Here is a 13,403-nt window from a genome sequence, read left to right on the forward strand (position 1 = left end):
CGAAAGAAAAGAGCAGTTCCTGTTGAATATTCCGGCGCGACATTAAAAACAGTTTGAAATCCAGGTAGAGAGAGATCAGAAAACAACACTTCCTGCAAAAACACTACGTCCGCACAGGCGTCGTAAATAAACTGCCGCAAAGAGGCAATGCGAACGTCGGACTCAATACGGTTAACATTTAAGGTAAGAAAGGCGTATGCTTGAACCATAGAGAGAAAAGCGAGAAAACAAATCACCTACACCGACGCACCAGCGTCACAGTCCATAGCAGGGGTGACGGAGGCATCCGAGGGAGGGGGACTGCTACCCCGTTCCGCGGATCCCTTACGTTTCGGTTTTTTACGAACAGCATTAACGTTCGGCTGAACGCGTAACTTGCGTCGGCTGACGGGCAAGGAAACTTCAGCCGCCGGTGACATAGGAGGGTCAAGTTCTGTATCCGACACCACCCGCGCCGGTCCACATGCGGGATCCGGGGTCGCGGGGGAAACATCCGACAAAACGGAATGGTCAACACCTGCACTAGCTTCCGGCAAACATGGACTGCACGGAGGCGAAACGTGAGCAGGAAGGTCCGAGGCCGCAGAGTTGGAAGGAAGCGGAGCAGCTCCGCTGGCAGAGGTATGGGGCAGCGAAGCAGGAAGTTGTCGCGGCTCCACTTGTTGTGACATCGAAGTCGGTTCGGAAGACGGCGCCAACAGGCCCGACCGACGACCCGACTCGAGAGAAGCTGCGTCGGAGGCCGGAGGGGCGCCAGCAGCCGCCACCGGAACCGCTACCTCAGGAGGGCAGGGAGCAGCTACAGTACACAGTGGCTCGGAGGATGCCGGTCGCTCGGACTGGGGCATTTCAGGGAGATCCTCATCCGTACTATTTCCATCGTGTGGGCGACGCCTCTTATTATTCAAAAGTGGCACACCCACCTGAGGGACAGACGGAACAACATCAGATTTAGCACGCAAAGGAGGAAATTCTGTATCAGGGGTGCGCAAAACCTGTGGAGGGGCGCTACTACCACGGGACTGTGCTACACCAAGAGCAGAACCACCTGCAACGAGGTCAGCGACCGTTAACTTGCGACGCTGTTCGAGAGAATTTTTTAAAACAAAAACTCTCCGCGGACAGTCGGTACGCACGTGACCACTTTCATTGCACAAAAAGCAGGTGCCCACCTGACCACTATATGTTACATGGACACGATATCCACCGATCTGCAGGTGAGATGGAATATTCTGCTTAACGTGCATTTCGACTGAACGAATACCACTGTAACATTGCAGGCGATGTTGGCATGACCAGCGTTCAAGGCGAATGCTCTTTACATCACCATACTTCTGTAGACCCTCCTTAAGATAGACATTATCCACCTCCGGTGGAAGGTTGTAAACACGAACATTGGTATACGTGATGGAAGCATTGGAAAGCAGCACGGTACTTACAGAATCATCCCGATGCCGAAAGAGAACTTGATGACCATATTTAGAAAGAATTTTATCAACCTGAAGTGGGTCCATAAACTTAACAAAGAAAACATACAGTTCGGTATCAAAATAAGCAGTGTGCACCTGATCCGAATGAACACCAAAGGTATCTACCAACCAATCATGAATCTCAAGAGAACTATGTTGCACATGGCGGGTTGACTTGTCAAAAGCAAAACTAACTGTAGCCTGACGAGGAATAACCTGGGACGACATTTTCAAAATATGCGGTCGAAACCGCTACACAAAAAACACTGAAATAAGGACAGAAAGTAACACAAGGTATGAAACAACGACGGAGAAATACTCTCAGAAGTTGCAACACAACACGTAACAAAAACGATAGTCCACTATACGTAACGCTACGGCGGAGCGGAAGACTAGGCACGTCCACACTGCACGGCGTCTAAAGCGGAACTGCCCCTGAGCTAAGGAGGCTGCTACGGCTTACACCTCTTTGCGATCGCTACAGCCCTCGAGAAAAATACATTTCAGAGTCCTGAAAATGCGTACAAAGATTTACTCTGCCACAACAATTCGCTACCACTGAGGTCCACAGCGATGACTGATGGGTGCTGCCGTCTTTCGTCTATCGTCATCTGTGATCTTGGCTCAGGCCCGAAAAGACACGCTATTTTGAAATTTTCGGTTCAAAGCATTACATTGGCCCATTTAAAATTGTGCTGCCCCCTGTGAGAATCGAACTCACGACCCCTGGTTTACAAGACCAGTGCTCTGCCCCTGAGCTAAGGAGGCTGCTACGGCTTACACCTCTTTGCGATCGCTACAGCCCTCGAGAAAAATACATTTCAGAGTCCTGAAAATGCGTACAAAGATTTACTCTGCCACAACAATTCGCTACCACTGAGGTCCACAGCGATGACTGATGGGTGCTGCCGTCTTTCGTCTATCGTCATCTGTGATCTTGGCTCAGGCCCGAAAAGACACGCTATTTTGAAATTTTCGGTTCAAAGCATTACATTGGCCCATTTAAAATTGTGCTGCCCCCTGTGAGAATCGAACTCACGACCCCTGGTTTACAAGACCAGTGCTCTGCCCCTGGGCTAAGGAGGCTGCTACAGCTTACACCTCTTTGCGATCGCTACAGCCCTCGAGAAAAATACATTTCAGAGTCCTGAAAATGCGTACAAAGATTTACTCTGCCACAACAATTCGCTACCACTGAGGTCCACAGCGATGACTGATGGGTGCTGCCGTCTTTCGTCTATCGTCATCTGTGATCTTGGCTCAGGCCCGAAAAGACACGCTATTTTGAAATTTTCGGTTCAAAGCATTACATTGGCCCATTTAAAATTGTGCTGCCCCCTGTGAGAATCGAACTCACGACCCCTGGTTTACAAGACCAGTGCTCTGCCCCTGAGCTAAGGAGGCTGCTACGGCTTACACCTCTTTGCGATCGCTACAGCCCTCGAGAAAAATACATTTCAGAGTCCTGAAAATGCGTACAAAGATTTACTCTGCCACAACAATTCGCTACCACTGAGGTCCACAGCGATGACTGATGGGTGCTGCCGTCTTTCGTCTATCGTCATCTGTGATCTTGGCTCAGGCCCGAAAAGACACGCTATTTTGAAATTTTCGGTTCAAAGCATTACATTGGCCCATTTAAAATTGTGCTGCCCCCTGTGAGAATCGAACTCACGACCCCTGGTTTACAAGACCAGTGCTCTGCCCCTGAGCTAAGGAGGCTGCTACGGCTTACACCTCTTTGCGATCGCTACAGCCCTCGAGAAAAATACATTTCAGAGTCCTGAAAATGCGTACAAAGATTTACTCTGCCACAACAATTCGCTACCACTGAGGTCCACAGCGATGACTGATGGGTGCTGCCGTCTTTCGTCTATCGTCATCTGTGATCTTGGCTCAGGCCCGAAAAGACATGCTATTTTGAAATTTTCGGTTCAAAGCATTACATTGGCCCATTTAAAATTGTGCTGCCCCCTGTGAGAATCGAACTCACGACCCCTGGTTTACAAGACCAGTGCTCTGCCCCTGAGCTAAGGAGGCTGCTACGGCTTACACCTCTTTGCGATCGCTACAGCCCTCGAGAAAAATACATTTCAGAGTCCTGAAAATGCGTACAAAGATTTACTCTGCCACAACAATTCGCTACCACTGAGGTCCACAGCGATGACTGATGGGTGCTGCCGTCTTTCGTCTATCGTCATCTGTGATCTTGGCTCAGGCCCGAAAAGACACGCTATTTTGAAATTTTCGGTTCAAAGCATTACATTGGCCCATTTAAAATTGTGCTGCCCCCTGTGAGAATCGAACTCACGACCCCTGGTTTACAAGACCAGTGCTCTGCCCCTGAGCTAAGGAGGCTGCTACAGCTTACACCTCTTTGCGATCGCTACAGCCCTCGAGAAAAATACATTTCAGAGTCCTGAAAATGCGTACAAAGATTTACTCTGCCACAACAATTCGCTACCACTGAGGTCCACAGCGATGACTGATGGGTGCTGCCGTCTTTCGTCTATCGTCATCTGTGATCTTGGCTCAGGCCCGAAAAGACACGCTATTTTGAAATTTTCGGTTCAAAGCATTACATTGGCCCATTTAAAATTGTGCTGCCCCCTGTGAGAATCGAACTCACGACCCCTGGTTTACAAGACCAGTGCTCTGCCCCTGAGCTAAGGAGGCTGCTACGGCTTACACCTCTTTGCGATCGCTACAGCCCTCGAGAAAAATACATTTCAGAGTCCTGAAAATGCGTACAAAGATTTACTCTGCCACAACAATTCGCTACCACTGAGGTCCACAGCGATGACTGATGGGTGCTGCCGTCTTTCGTCTATCGTCATCTGTGATCTTGGCTCAGGCCCGAAAAGACACGCTATTTTGAAATTTTCGGTTCAAAGCATTACATTGGCCCATTTAAAATTGTGCTGCCCCCTGTGAGAATCGAACTCACGACCCCTGGTTTACAAGACCAGTGCTCTGCCCCTGAGCTAAGGAGGCTGCTACAGCTTACACCTCTTTGCGATCGCTACAGCCCTCGAGAAAAATACATTTCAGAGTCCTGAAAATGCGTACAAACATTTACTCTGCCACAACAATTCGCTACCACTGAGGTCCACAGCGATGACTGATGGGTGCTGCCGTCTTTCGTCTATCGTCATCTGTGATCTTGGCTCAGGCCCGAAAAGACACGCTATTTTGAAATTTTCGGTTCAAAGCATTACATTGGCCCATTTAAAATTGTGCTGCCCCCTGTGAGAATCGAACTCACGACCCCTGGTTTACAAGACCAGTGCTCTGCCCCTGAGCTAAGGAGGCTGCTACGGCTTACACCTCTTTGCGATCGCTACAGCCCTCGAGAAAAATACATTTCAGAGTCCTGAAAATGCGTACAAAGATTTACTCTGCCACAACAATTCGCTACCACTGAGGTCCACAGCGATGACTGATGGGTGCTGCCGTCTTTCGTCTATCGTAATCTGTGATCTTGGCTCAGGCCCGAAAAGACACGCTATTTTGAAATTTTCGGTTCAAAGCATTACATTGGCCCATTTAAAATTGTGCTGCCCCCTGTGAGAATCGAACTCACGACCCCTGGTTTACAAGACCAGTGCTCTGCCCCTGAGCTAAGGAGGCTGCTACAGCTTACACCTCTTTGCGATCGCTACAGCCCTCGAGAAAAATACATTTCAGAGTCCTGAAAATGCGTACAAAGATTTACTCTGCCACAACAATTCGCTACCACTGAGGTCCACAGCGATGACTGATGGGTGCTGCCGTCTTTCGTCTATCGTCATCTGTGATCTTGGCTCAGGCCCGAAAAGACACGCTATTTTGAAATTTTCGGTTCAAAGCATTACATTGGCCCATTTAAAATTGTGCTGCCCCCTGTGAGAATCGAACTCACGACCCCTGGTTTACAAGACCAGTGCTCTGCCCCTGAGCTAAGGAGGCTGCTACAGCTTACACCTCTTTGCGATCGCTACAGCCCTCGAGAAAAATACATTTCAGAGTCCTGAAAATGCGTACAAAGATTTACTCTGCCACAACAATTCGCTACCACTGAGGTCCACAGCGATGACTGATGGGTGCTGCCGTCTTTCGTCTATCGTCATCTGTGATCTTGGCTCAGGCCCGAAAAGACACGCTATTTTGAAATTTTCGGTTCAAAGCATTACATTGGCCCATTTAAAATTGTGCTGCCCCCTGTGAGAATCGAACTCACGACCCCTGGTTTACAAGACCAGTGCTCTGCCCCTGAGCTAAGGAGGCTGCTACGGCTTACACCTCTTTGCGATCGCTACAGCCCTCGAGAAAAATACATTTCAGAGTCCTGAAAATGCGTACAAAGATTTACTCTGCCACAACAATTCGCTACCACTGAGGTCCACAGCGATGACTGATGGGTGCTGCCGTCTTTCGTCTATCGTCATCTGTGATCTTGGCTCAGGCCCGAAAAGACACGCTATTTTGAAATTTTCGGTTCAAAGCATTACATTGGCCCATTTAAAATTGTGCTGCCCCCTGTGAGAATCGAACTCACGACCCCTGGTTTACAAGACCAGTGCTCTGCCCCTGAGCTAAGGAGGCTGCTACGGCTTACACCTCTTTGCGATCGCTACAGCCCTCGAGAAAAATACATTTCAGAGTCCTGAAAATGCGTACAAAGATTTACTCTGCCACAACAATTCGCTACCACTGAGGTCCACAGCGATGACTGATGGGTGCTGCCGTCTTTCGTCTATCGTCATCTGTGATCTTGGCTCAGGCCCGAAAAGACACGCTATTTTGAAATTTTCGGTTCAAAGCATTACATTGGCCCATTTAAAATTGTGCTGCCCCCTGTGAGAATCGAACTCACGACCCCTGGTTTACAAGACCAGTGCTCTGCCCCTGAGCTAAGGAGGCTGCTACGGCTTACACCTCTTTGCGATCGCTACAGCCCTCGAGAAAAATACATTTCAGAGTCCTGAAAATGCGTACAAAGATTTACTCTGCCACAACAATTCGCTACCACTGAGGTCCACAGCGATGACTGATGGGTGCTGCCGTCTTTCGTCTATCGTCATCTGTGATCTTGGCTCAGGCCCGAAAAGACACGCTATTTTGAAATTTTCGGTTCAAAGCATTACATTGGCCCATTTAAAATTGTGCTGCCCCCTGTGAGAATCGAACTCACGACCCCTGGTTTACAAGACCAGTGCTCTGCCCCTGAGCTAAGGAGGCTGCTACGGCTTACACCTCTTTGCGATCGCTACAGCCCTCGAGAAAAATACATTTCAGAGTCCTGAAAATGCGTACAAAGATTTACTCTGCCACAACAATTCGCTACCACTGAGGTCCACAGCGATGACTGATGGGTGCTGCCGTCTTTCGTCTATCGTCATCTGTGATCTTGGCTCAGGCCCGAAAAGACACGCTATTTTGAAATTTTCGGTTCAAAGCATTACATTGGCCCATTTAAAATTGTGCTGCCCCCTGTGAGAATCGAACTCACGACCCCTGGTTTACAAGACCAGTGCTCTGCCCCTGAGCTAAGGAGGCTGCTACAGCTTACACCTCTTTGCGATCGCTACAGCCCTCGAGAAAAATACATTTCAGAGTCCTGAAAATGCGTACAAAGATTTACTCTGCCACAACAATTCGCTACCACTGAGGTCCACAGCGATGACTGATGGGTGCTGCCGTCTTTCGTCTATCGTCATCTGTGATCTTGGCTCAGGCCCGAAAAGACACGCTATTTTGAAATTTTCGGTTCAAAGCATTACATTGGCCCATTTAAAATTGTGCTGCCCCCTGTGAGAATCGAACTCACGACCCCTGGTTTACAAGACCAGTGCTCTGCCCCTGAGCTAAGGAGGCTGCTACGGCTTACACCTCTTTGGATCGCTACAGCCCTCGAGAAAAATACATTTCAGAGTCCTGAAAATGCGTACAAAGATTTACTCTGCCACAACAATTCGCTACCACTGAGGTCCACAGCGATGACTGATGGGTGCTGCCGTCTTTCGTCTATCGTAATCTGTGATCTTGGCTCAGGCCCGAAAAGACACGCTATTTTGAAATTTTCGGTTCAAAGCATTACATTGGCCCATTTAAAATTGTGCTGCCCCCTGTGAGAATCGAACTCACGACCCCTGGTTTACAAGACCAGTGCTCTGCCCCTGAGCTAAGGAGGCTGCTACGGCTTACACCTCTTTGCGATCGCTACAGCCCTCGAGAAAAATACATTTCAGAGTCCTGAAAATGCGTACAAAGATTTACTCTGCCACAACAATTCGCTACCACTGAGGTCCACAGCGATGACTGATGGGTGCTGCCGTCTTTCGTCTATCGTCATCTGTGATCTTGGCTCAGGCCCGAAAAGACACGCTATTTTGAAATTTTCGGTTCAAAGCATTACATTGGCCCATTTAAAATTGTGCTGCCCCCTGTGAGAATCGAACTCACGACCCCTGGTTTACAAGACCAGTGCTCTGCCCCTGAGCTAAGGAGGCTGCTACAGCTTACACCTCTTTGCGATCGCTACAGCCCTCGAGAAAAATACATTTCAGAGTCCTGAAAATGCGTACAAAGATTTACTCTGCCACAACAATTCGCTACCACTGAGGTCCACAGCGATGACTGATGGGTGCTGCCGTCTTTCGTCTATCGTCATCTGTGATCTTGGCTCAGGCCCGAAAAGACACGCTATTTTGAAATTTTCGGTTCAAAGCATTACATTGGCCCATTTAAAATTGTGCTGCCCCCTGTGAGAATCGAACTCACGACCCCTGGTTTACAAGACCAGTGCTCTGCCCCTGAGCTAAGGAGGCTGCTACGGCTTACACCTCTTTGCGATCGCTACAGCCCTCGAGAAAAATACATTTCAGAGTCCTGAAAATGCGTACAAAGATTTACTCTGCCACAACAATTCGCTACCACTGAGGTCCACAGCGATGACTGATGGGTGCTGCCGTCTTTCGTCTATCGTCATCTGTGATCTTGGCTCAGGCCCGAAAAGACACGCTATTTTGAAATTTTCGGTTCAAAGCATTACATTGGCCCATTTAAAATTGTGCCGCCCCCTGTGAGAATCGAACTCACGACCCCTGGTTTACAAGACCAGTGCTCTGCCCCTGAGCTAAGGAGGCTGCTACAGCTTACACCTCTTTGCGATCGCTACAGCCCTCGAGAAAAATACATTTCAGAGTCCTGAAAATGCGTACAAAGATTTACTCTGCCACAACAATTCGCTACCACTGAGGTCCACAGCGATGACTGATGGGTGCTGCCGTCTTTCGTCTATCGTCATCTGTGATCTTGGCTCAGGCCCGAAAAGACACGCTATTTTGAAATTTTCGGTTCAAAGCATTACATTGGCCCATTTAAAATTGTGCTGCCCCCTGTGAGAATCGAACTCACGACCCCTGGTTTACAAGACCAGTGCTCTGCCCCTGAGCTAAGGAGGCTGCTACAGCTTACACCTCTTTGCGATCGCTACAGCCCTCGAGAAAAATACATTTCAGAGTCCTGAAAATGCGTACAAAGATTTACTCTGCCACAACAATTCGCTACCACTGAGGTCCACAGCGATGACTGATGGGTGCTGCCGTCTTTCGTCTATCGTCATCTGTGATCTTGGCTCAGGCCCGAAAAGACACGCTATTTTGAAATTTTCGGTTCAAAGCATTACATTGGCCCATTTAAAATTGTGATGCCCCCTGTGAGAATCGAACTCACGACCCCTGGTTTACAAGACCAGTGCTCTGCCCCTGAGCTAAGGAGGCTGCTACGGCTTACACCTCTTTGCGATCGCTACAGCCCTCGAGAAAAATACATTTCAGAGTCCTGAAAATGCGTACAAAGATTTACTCTGCCACAACAATTCGCTACCACTGAGGTCCACAGCGATGACTGATGGGTGCTGCCGTCTTTCGTCTATCGTCATCTGTGATCTTGGCTCAGGCCCGAAAAGACACGCTATTTTGAAATTTTCGGTTCAAAGCATTACATTGGCCCATTTAAAATTGTGCTGCCCCCTGTGAGAATCGAACTCACGACCCCTGGTTTACAAGACCAGTGCTCTGCCCCTGAGCTAAGGAGGCTGCTACGGCTTACACCTCTTTGCGATCGCTACAGCCCTCGAGAAAAATACATTTCAGAGTCCTGAAAATGCGTACAAAGATTTACTCTGCCACAACAATTCGCTACCACTGAGGTCCACAGCGATGACTGATGGGTGCTGCCGTCTTTCGTCTATCGTCATCTGTGATCTTGGCTCAGGCCCGAAAAGACACGCTATTTTGAAATTTTCGGTTCAAAGCATTACATTGGCCCATTTAAAATTGTGCTGCCCCCTGTGAGAATCGAACTCACGACCCCTGGTTTACAAGACCAGTGCTCTGCCCCTGAGCTAAGGAGGCTGCTACAGCTTACACCTCTTTGCGATCGCTACAGCCCTCGAGAAAAATACATTTCAGAGTCCTGAAAATGCGTACAAAGATTTACTCTGCCACAACAATTCGCTACCACTGAGGTCCACAGCGTCTATCGTCATCTGTGATCTTGGCTCAGGCCCGAAAAGACACGCTATTTTGAAATTTTCGGTTCAAAGCATTACATTGGCCCATTTAAAATTGTGCTGCCTCCTGTGAGAATCGAACTCACGACCCCTGGTTTACAAGACCAGTGCTCTGCCCCTGAGCTAAGGAGGCTGCTACGGCTTACACCTCTTTGCGATCGCTACAGCCCTCGAGAAAAATACATTTCAGAGTCCTGAAAATGCGTACAAACATTTACTCTGCCACAACAATTCGCTACCACTGAGGTCCACAGCGATGACTGATGGGTGCTGCCGTCTTTCGTCTATCGTCATCTGTGATCTTGGCTCAGGCCCGAAAAGACACGCTATTTTGAAATTTTCGGTTCAAAGCATTACATTGGCCCATTTAAAATTGTGCTGCCCCCTGTGAGAATCGAACTCACGACCCCTGGTTTACAAGACCAGTGCTCTGCCCCTGAGCTAAGGAGGCTGCTACAGCTTACACCTCTTTGCGATCGCTACAGCCCTCGAGAAAAATACATTTCAGAGTCCTGAAAATGCGTACAAAGATTTACTCTGCCACAACAATTCGCTACCACTGAGGTCCACAGCGATGACTGATGGGTGCTGCCGTCTTTCGTCTATCGTCATCTGTGATCTTGGCTCAGGCCCGAAAAGACACGCTATTATGAAATTTTCGGTTCAAAGCATTACATTGGCCCATTTAAAATTGTGCTGCCCCCTGTGAGAATCGAACTCACGACCCCTGGTTTACAAGACCAGTGCTCTGCCCCTGAGCTAAGGAGGCTGCTACGGCTTACACCTCTTTGCGATCGCTACAGCCCTCGAGAAAAATACATTTCAGAGTCCTGAAAATGCGTACAAAGATTTACTCTGCCACAACAATTCGCTACCACTGAGGTCCACAGCGATGACTGATGGGTGCTGCCGTCTTTCGTCTATCGTCATCTGTGATCTTGGCTCAGGCCCGAAAAGACACGCTATTTTGAAATTTTCGGTTCAAAGCATTACATTGGCCCATTTAAAATTGTGCTGCCCCCTGTGAGAATCGAACTCACGACCCCTGGTTTACAAGACCAGTGCTCTGCCCCTGAGCTAAGGAGGCTGCTACGGCTTACACCTCTTTGCGATCGCTACAGCCCTCGAGAAAAATACATTTCAGAGTCCTGAAAATGCGTACAAAGATTTACTCTGCCACAACAATTCGCTACCACTGAGGTCCACAGCGATGACTGATGGGTGCTGCCGTCTTTCGTCTATCGTCATCTGTGATCTTGGCTCAGGCCCGAAAAGACACGCTATTTTGAAATTTTCGGTTCAAAGCATTACATTGGCCCATTTAAAATTGTGCTGCCCCCTGTGAGAATCGAACTCACGACCCCTGGTTTACAAGACCAGTGCTCTGCCCCTGAGCTAAGGAGGCTGCTACAGCTTACACCTCTTTGCGATCGCTACAGCCCTCGAGAAAAATACATTTCAGAGTCCTGAAAATGCGTACAAAGATTTACTCTGCCACAACAATTCGCTACCACTGAGGTCCACAGCGATGACTGATGGGTGCTGCCGTCTTTCGTCTATCGTCATCTGTGATCTTGGCTCAGGCCCGAAAAGACACGCTATTTTGAAATTTTCGGTTCAAAGCATTACATTGGCCCATTTAAAATTGTGCTGCCCCCTGTGAGAATCGAACTCACGACCCCTGGTTTACAAGACCAGTGCTCTGCCCCTGAGCTAAGGAGGCTGCTACGGCTTACACCTCTTTGCGATCGCTACAGCCCTCGAGAAAAATACATTTCAGAGTCCTGAAAATGCGTACAAAGATTTACTCTGCCACAACAATTCGCTACCACTGAGGTCCACAGCGATGACTGATGGGTGCTGCCGTCTTTCGTCTATCGTCATCTGTGATCTTGGCTCAGGCCCGAAAAGACACGCTATTTTGAAATTTTCGGTTCAAAGCATTACATTGGCCCATTTAAAATTGTGCTGCCCCCTGTGAGAATCGAACTCACGACCCCTGGTTTACAAGACCAGTGCTCTGCCCCTGAGCTAAGGAGGCTGCTACGGCTTACACCTCTTTGCGATCGCTACAGCCCTCGAGAAAAATACATTTCAGAGTCCTGAAAATGCGTACAAAGATTTACTCTGCCACAACAATTCGCTACCACTGAGGTCCACAGCGATGACTGATGGGTGCTGCCGTCTTTCGTCTATCGTCATCTGTGATCTTGGCTCAGGCCCGAAAAGACACGCTATTTTGAAATTTTCGGTTCAAAGCATTACATTGGCCCATTTAAAATTGTGCTGCCCCCTGTGAGAATCGAACTCACGACCCCTGGTTTACAAGACCAGTGCTCTGCCCCTGAGCTAAGGAGGCTGCTACAGCTTACACCTCTTTGCGATCGCTACAGCCCTCGAGAAAAATACATTTCAGAGTCCTGAAAATGCGTACAAAGATTTACTCTGCCACAACAATTCGCTACCACTGAGGTCCACAGCGATGACTGATGGGTGCTGCCGTCTTTCGTCTATCGTCATCTGTGATCTTGGCTCAGGCCCGAAAAGACACGCTATTTTGAAATTTTCGGTTCAAAGCATTACATTGGCCCATTTAAAATTGTGCTGCCCCCTGTGAGAATCGAACTCACGACCCCTGGTTTACAAGACCAGTGCTCTGCCCCTGAGCTAAGGAGGCTGCTACGGCTTACACCTCTTTGCGATCGCTACAGCCCTCGAGAAAAATACATTTCAGAGTCCTGAAAATGCGTACAAAGATTTACTCTGCCACAACAATTCGCTACCACTGAGGTCCACAGCGATGACTGATGGGTGCTGCCGTCTTTCGTCTATCGTCATCTGTGATCTTGGCTCAGGCCCGAAAAGACACGCTATTTTGAAATTTTCGGTTCAAAGCATTACATTGGCCCATTTAAAATTGTGCTGCCCCCTGTGAGAATCGAACTCACGACCCCTGGTTTACAAGACCAGTGCTCTGCCCCTGAGCTAAGGAGGCTGCTACGGCTTACACCTCTTTGCGATCGCTACAGCCCTCGAGAAAAATACATTTCAGAGTCCTGAAAATGCGTACAAAGATTTACTCTGCCACAACAATTCGCTACCACTGAGGTCCACAGCGATGACTGATGGGTGCTGCCGTCTTTCGTCTATCGTCATCTGTGATCTTGGCTCAGGCCCGAAAAGACACGCTATTTTGAAATTTTCGGTTCAAAGCATTACATTGGCCCATTTAAAATTGTGCTGCCCCCTGTGAGAATCGAACTCACGACCCCTGGTTTACAAGACCAGTGCTCTGCCCCTGAGCTAAGGAGGCTGCTACAGCTTACACCTCTTTGCGATCGCTACAGCCCTCGAGAAAAATACATTTCAGAGTCCTG

General features: G+C 48.7%; 36 non-coding genes across 36 annotated transcripts; all 36 read right to left on the minus strand.

Moving 5' to 3' along the window:
- Positions 1 to 2,165: 2,165 nt before the first annotated feature.
- On the minus strand, positions 2,166 to 2,237 carry Trnat-ugu. Its single transcript has one exon. It is a non-coding gene; the product is annotated as a tRNA-Thr (tRNA).
- A 246-nt stretch (positions 2,238 to 2,483) lies between these two features.
- Trnat-ugu lies at positions 2,484 to 2,555 on the minus strand. The gene has a single exon. It is a non-coding gene; the product is annotated as a tRNA-Thr (tRNA).
- A 246-nt stretch (positions 2,556 to 2,801) lies between these two features.
- Positions 2,802 to 2,873, minus strand: Trnat-ugu. Its single transcript has one exon. It is a non-coding gene; the product is annotated as a tRNA-Thr (tRNA).
- Positions 2,874 to 3,119: 246 nt separating this feature from the next.
- Trnat-ugu lies at positions 3,120 to 3,191 on the minus strand. The gene has a single exon. It is a non-coding gene; the product is annotated as a tRNA-Thr (tRNA).
- A 246-nt stretch (positions 3,192 to 3,437) lies between these two features.
- Trnat-ugu lies at positions 3,438 to 3,509 on the minus strand. The gene has a single exon. It is a non-coding gene; the product is annotated as a tRNA-Thr (tRNA).
- A 246-nt stretch (positions 3,510 to 3,755) lies between these two features.
- Trnat-ugu lies at positions 3,756 to 3,827 on the minus strand. Its single transcript has one exon. It is a non-coding gene; the product is annotated as a tRNA-Thr (tRNA).
- Positions 3,828 to 4,073: 246 nt separating this feature from the next.
- On the minus strand, positions 4,074 to 4,145 carry Trnat-ugu. Its single transcript has one exon. It is a non-coding gene; the product is annotated as a tRNA-Thr (tRNA).
- A 246-nt stretch (positions 4,146 to 4,391) lies between these two features.
- Trnat-ugu lies at positions 4,392 to 4,463 on the minus strand. Its single transcript has one exon. It is a non-coding gene; the product is annotated as a tRNA-Thr (tRNA).
- A 246-nt stretch (positions 4,464 to 4,709) lies between these two features.
- On the minus strand, positions 4,710 to 4,781 carry Trnat-ugu. The gene has a single exon. It is a non-coding gene; the product is annotated as a tRNA-Thr (tRNA).
- A 246-nt stretch (positions 4,782 to 5,027) lies between these two features.
- On the minus strand, positions 5,028 to 5,099 carry Trnat-ugu. The gene has a single exon. It is a non-coding gene; the product is annotated as a tRNA-Thr (tRNA).
- Positions 5,100 to 5,345: 246 nt separating this feature from the next.
- Trnat-ugu lies at positions 5,346 to 5,417 on the minus strand. The gene has a single exon. It is a non-coding gene; the product is annotated as a tRNA-Thr (tRNA).
- Positions 5,418 to 5,663: 246 nt separating this feature from the next.
- Positions 5,664 to 5,735, minus strand: Trnat-ugu. Its single transcript has one exon. It is a non-coding gene; the product is annotated as a tRNA-Thr (tRNA).
- A 246-nt stretch (positions 5,736 to 5,981) lies between these two features.
- Positions 5,982 to 6,053, minus strand: Trnat-ugu. The gene has a single exon. It is a non-coding gene; the product is annotated as a tRNA-Thr (tRNA).
- A 246-nt stretch (positions 6,054 to 6,299) lies between these two features.
- Positions 6,300 to 6,371, minus strand: Trnat-ugu. Its single transcript has one exon. It is a non-coding gene; the product is annotated as a tRNA-Thr (tRNA).
- Positions 6,372 to 6,617: 246 nt separating this feature from the next.
- Trnat-ugu lies at positions 6,618 to 6,689 on the minus strand. The gene has a single exon. It is a non-coding gene; the product is annotated as a tRNA-Thr (tRNA).
- Positions 6,690 to 6,935: 246 nt separating this feature from the next.
- Trnat-ugu lies at positions 6,936 to 7,007 on the minus strand. Its single transcript has one exon. It is a non-coding gene; the product is annotated as a tRNA-Thr (tRNA).
- A 246-nt stretch (positions 7,008 to 7,253) lies between these two features.
- Positions 7,254 to 7,325, minus strand: Trnat-ugu. Its single transcript has one exon. It is a non-coding gene; the product is annotated as a tRNA-Thr (tRNA).
- Positions 7,326 to 7,570: 245 nt separating this feature from the next.
- Trnat-ugu lies at positions 7,571 to 7,642 on the minus strand. Its single transcript has one exon. It is a non-coding gene; the product is annotated as a tRNA-Thr (tRNA).
- Positions 7,643 to 7,888: 246 nt separating this feature from the next.
- Positions 7,889 to 7,960, minus strand: Trnat-ugu. The gene has a single exon. It is a non-coding gene; the product is annotated as a tRNA-Thr (tRNA).
- A 246-nt stretch (positions 7,961 to 8,206) lies between these two features.
- On the minus strand, positions 8,207 to 8,278 carry Trnat-ugu. The gene has a single exon. It is a non-coding gene; the product is annotated as a tRNA-Thr (tRNA).
- Positions 8,279 to 8,524: 246 nt separating this feature from the next.
- Positions 8,525 to 8,596, minus strand: Trnat-ugu. The gene has a single exon. It is a non-coding gene; the product is annotated as a tRNA-Thr (tRNA).
- A 246-nt stretch (positions 8,597 to 8,842) lies between these two features.
- Positions 8,843 to 8,914, minus strand: Trnat-ugu. The gene has a single exon. It is a non-coding gene; the product is annotated as a tRNA-Thr (tRNA).
- Positions 8,915 to 9,160: 246 nt separating this feature from the next.
- On the minus strand, positions 9,161 to 9,232 carry Trnat-ugu. The gene has a single exon. It is a non-coding gene; the product is annotated as a tRNA-Thr (tRNA).
- Positions 9,233 to 9,478: 246 nt separating this feature from the next.
- Positions 9,479 to 9,550, minus strand: Trnat-ugu. Its single transcript has one exon. It is a non-coding gene; the product is annotated as a tRNA-Thr (tRNA).
- Positions 9,551 to 9,796: 246 nt separating this feature from the next.
- Trnat-ugu lies at positions 9,797 to 9,868 on the minus strand. The gene has a single exon. It is a non-coding gene; the product is annotated as a tRNA-Thr (tRNA).
- A 219-nt stretch (positions 9,869 to 10,087) lies between these two features.
- Positions 10,088 to 10,159, minus strand: Trnat-ugu. Its single transcript has one exon. It is a non-coding gene; the product is annotated as a tRNA-Thr (tRNA).
- Positions 10,160 to 10,405: 246 nt separating this feature from the next.
- Positions 10,406 to 10,477, minus strand: Trnat-ugu. The gene has a single exon. It is a non-coding gene; the product is annotated as a tRNA-Thr (tRNA).
- Positions 10,478 to 10,723: 246 nt separating this feature from the next.
- Positions 10,724 to 10,795, minus strand: Trnat-ugu. The gene has a single exon. It is a non-coding gene; the product is annotated as a tRNA-Thr (tRNA).
- Positions 10,796 to 11,041: 246 nt separating this feature from the next.
- Positions 11,042 to 11,113, minus strand: Trnat-ugu. Its single transcript has one exon. It is a non-coding gene; the product is annotated as a tRNA-Thr (tRNA).
- Positions 11,114 to 11,359: 246 nt separating this feature from the next.
- Trnat-ugu lies at positions 11,360 to 11,431 on the minus strand. Its single transcript has one exon. It is a non-coding gene; the product is annotated as a tRNA-Thr (tRNA).
- A 246-nt stretch (positions 11,432 to 11,677) lies between these two features.
- Trnat-ugu lies at positions 11,678 to 11,749 on the minus strand. Its single transcript has one exon. It is a non-coding gene; the product is annotated as a tRNA-Thr (tRNA).
- A 246-nt stretch (positions 11,750 to 11,995) lies between these two features.
- On the minus strand, positions 11,996 to 12,067 carry Trnat-ugu. The gene has a single exon. It is a non-coding gene; the product is annotated as a tRNA-Thr (tRNA).
- Positions 12,068 to 12,313: 246 nt separating this feature from the next.
- Trnat-ugu lies at positions 12,314 to 12,385 on the minus strand. Its single transcript has one exon. It is a non-coding gene; the product is annotated as a tRNA-Thr (tRNA).
- Positions 12,386 to 12,631: 246 nt separating this feature from the next.
- Positions 12,632 to 12,703, minus strand: Trnat-ugu. Its single transcript has one exon. It is a non-coding gene; the product is annotated as a tRNA-Thr (tRNA).
- A 246-nt stretch (positions 12,704 to 12,949) lies between these two features.
- Trnat-ugu lies at positions 12,950 to 13,021 on the minus strand. Its single transcript has one exon. It is a non-coding gene; the product is annotated as a tRNA-Thr (tRNA).
- A 246-nt stretch (positions 13,022 to 13,267) lies between these two features.
- Trnat-ugu lies at positions 13,268 to 13,339 on the minus strand. The gene has a single exon. It is a non-coding gene; the product is annotated as a tRNA-Thr (tRNA).
- Positions 13,340 to 13,403: the final 64 nt, after the last annotated feature.

Source organism: Schistocerca piceifrons, unplaced genomic scaffold, assembly GCF_021461385.2.
Source record: "Schistocerca piceifrons isolate TAMUIC-IGC-003096 unplaced genomic scaffold, iqSchPice1.1 HiC_scaffold_574, whole genome shotgun sequence".
Classification (NCBI taxonomy): Eukaryota; Metazoa; Arthropoda; class Insecta; order Orthoptera; family Acrididae; genus Schistocerca; species Schistocerca piceifrons.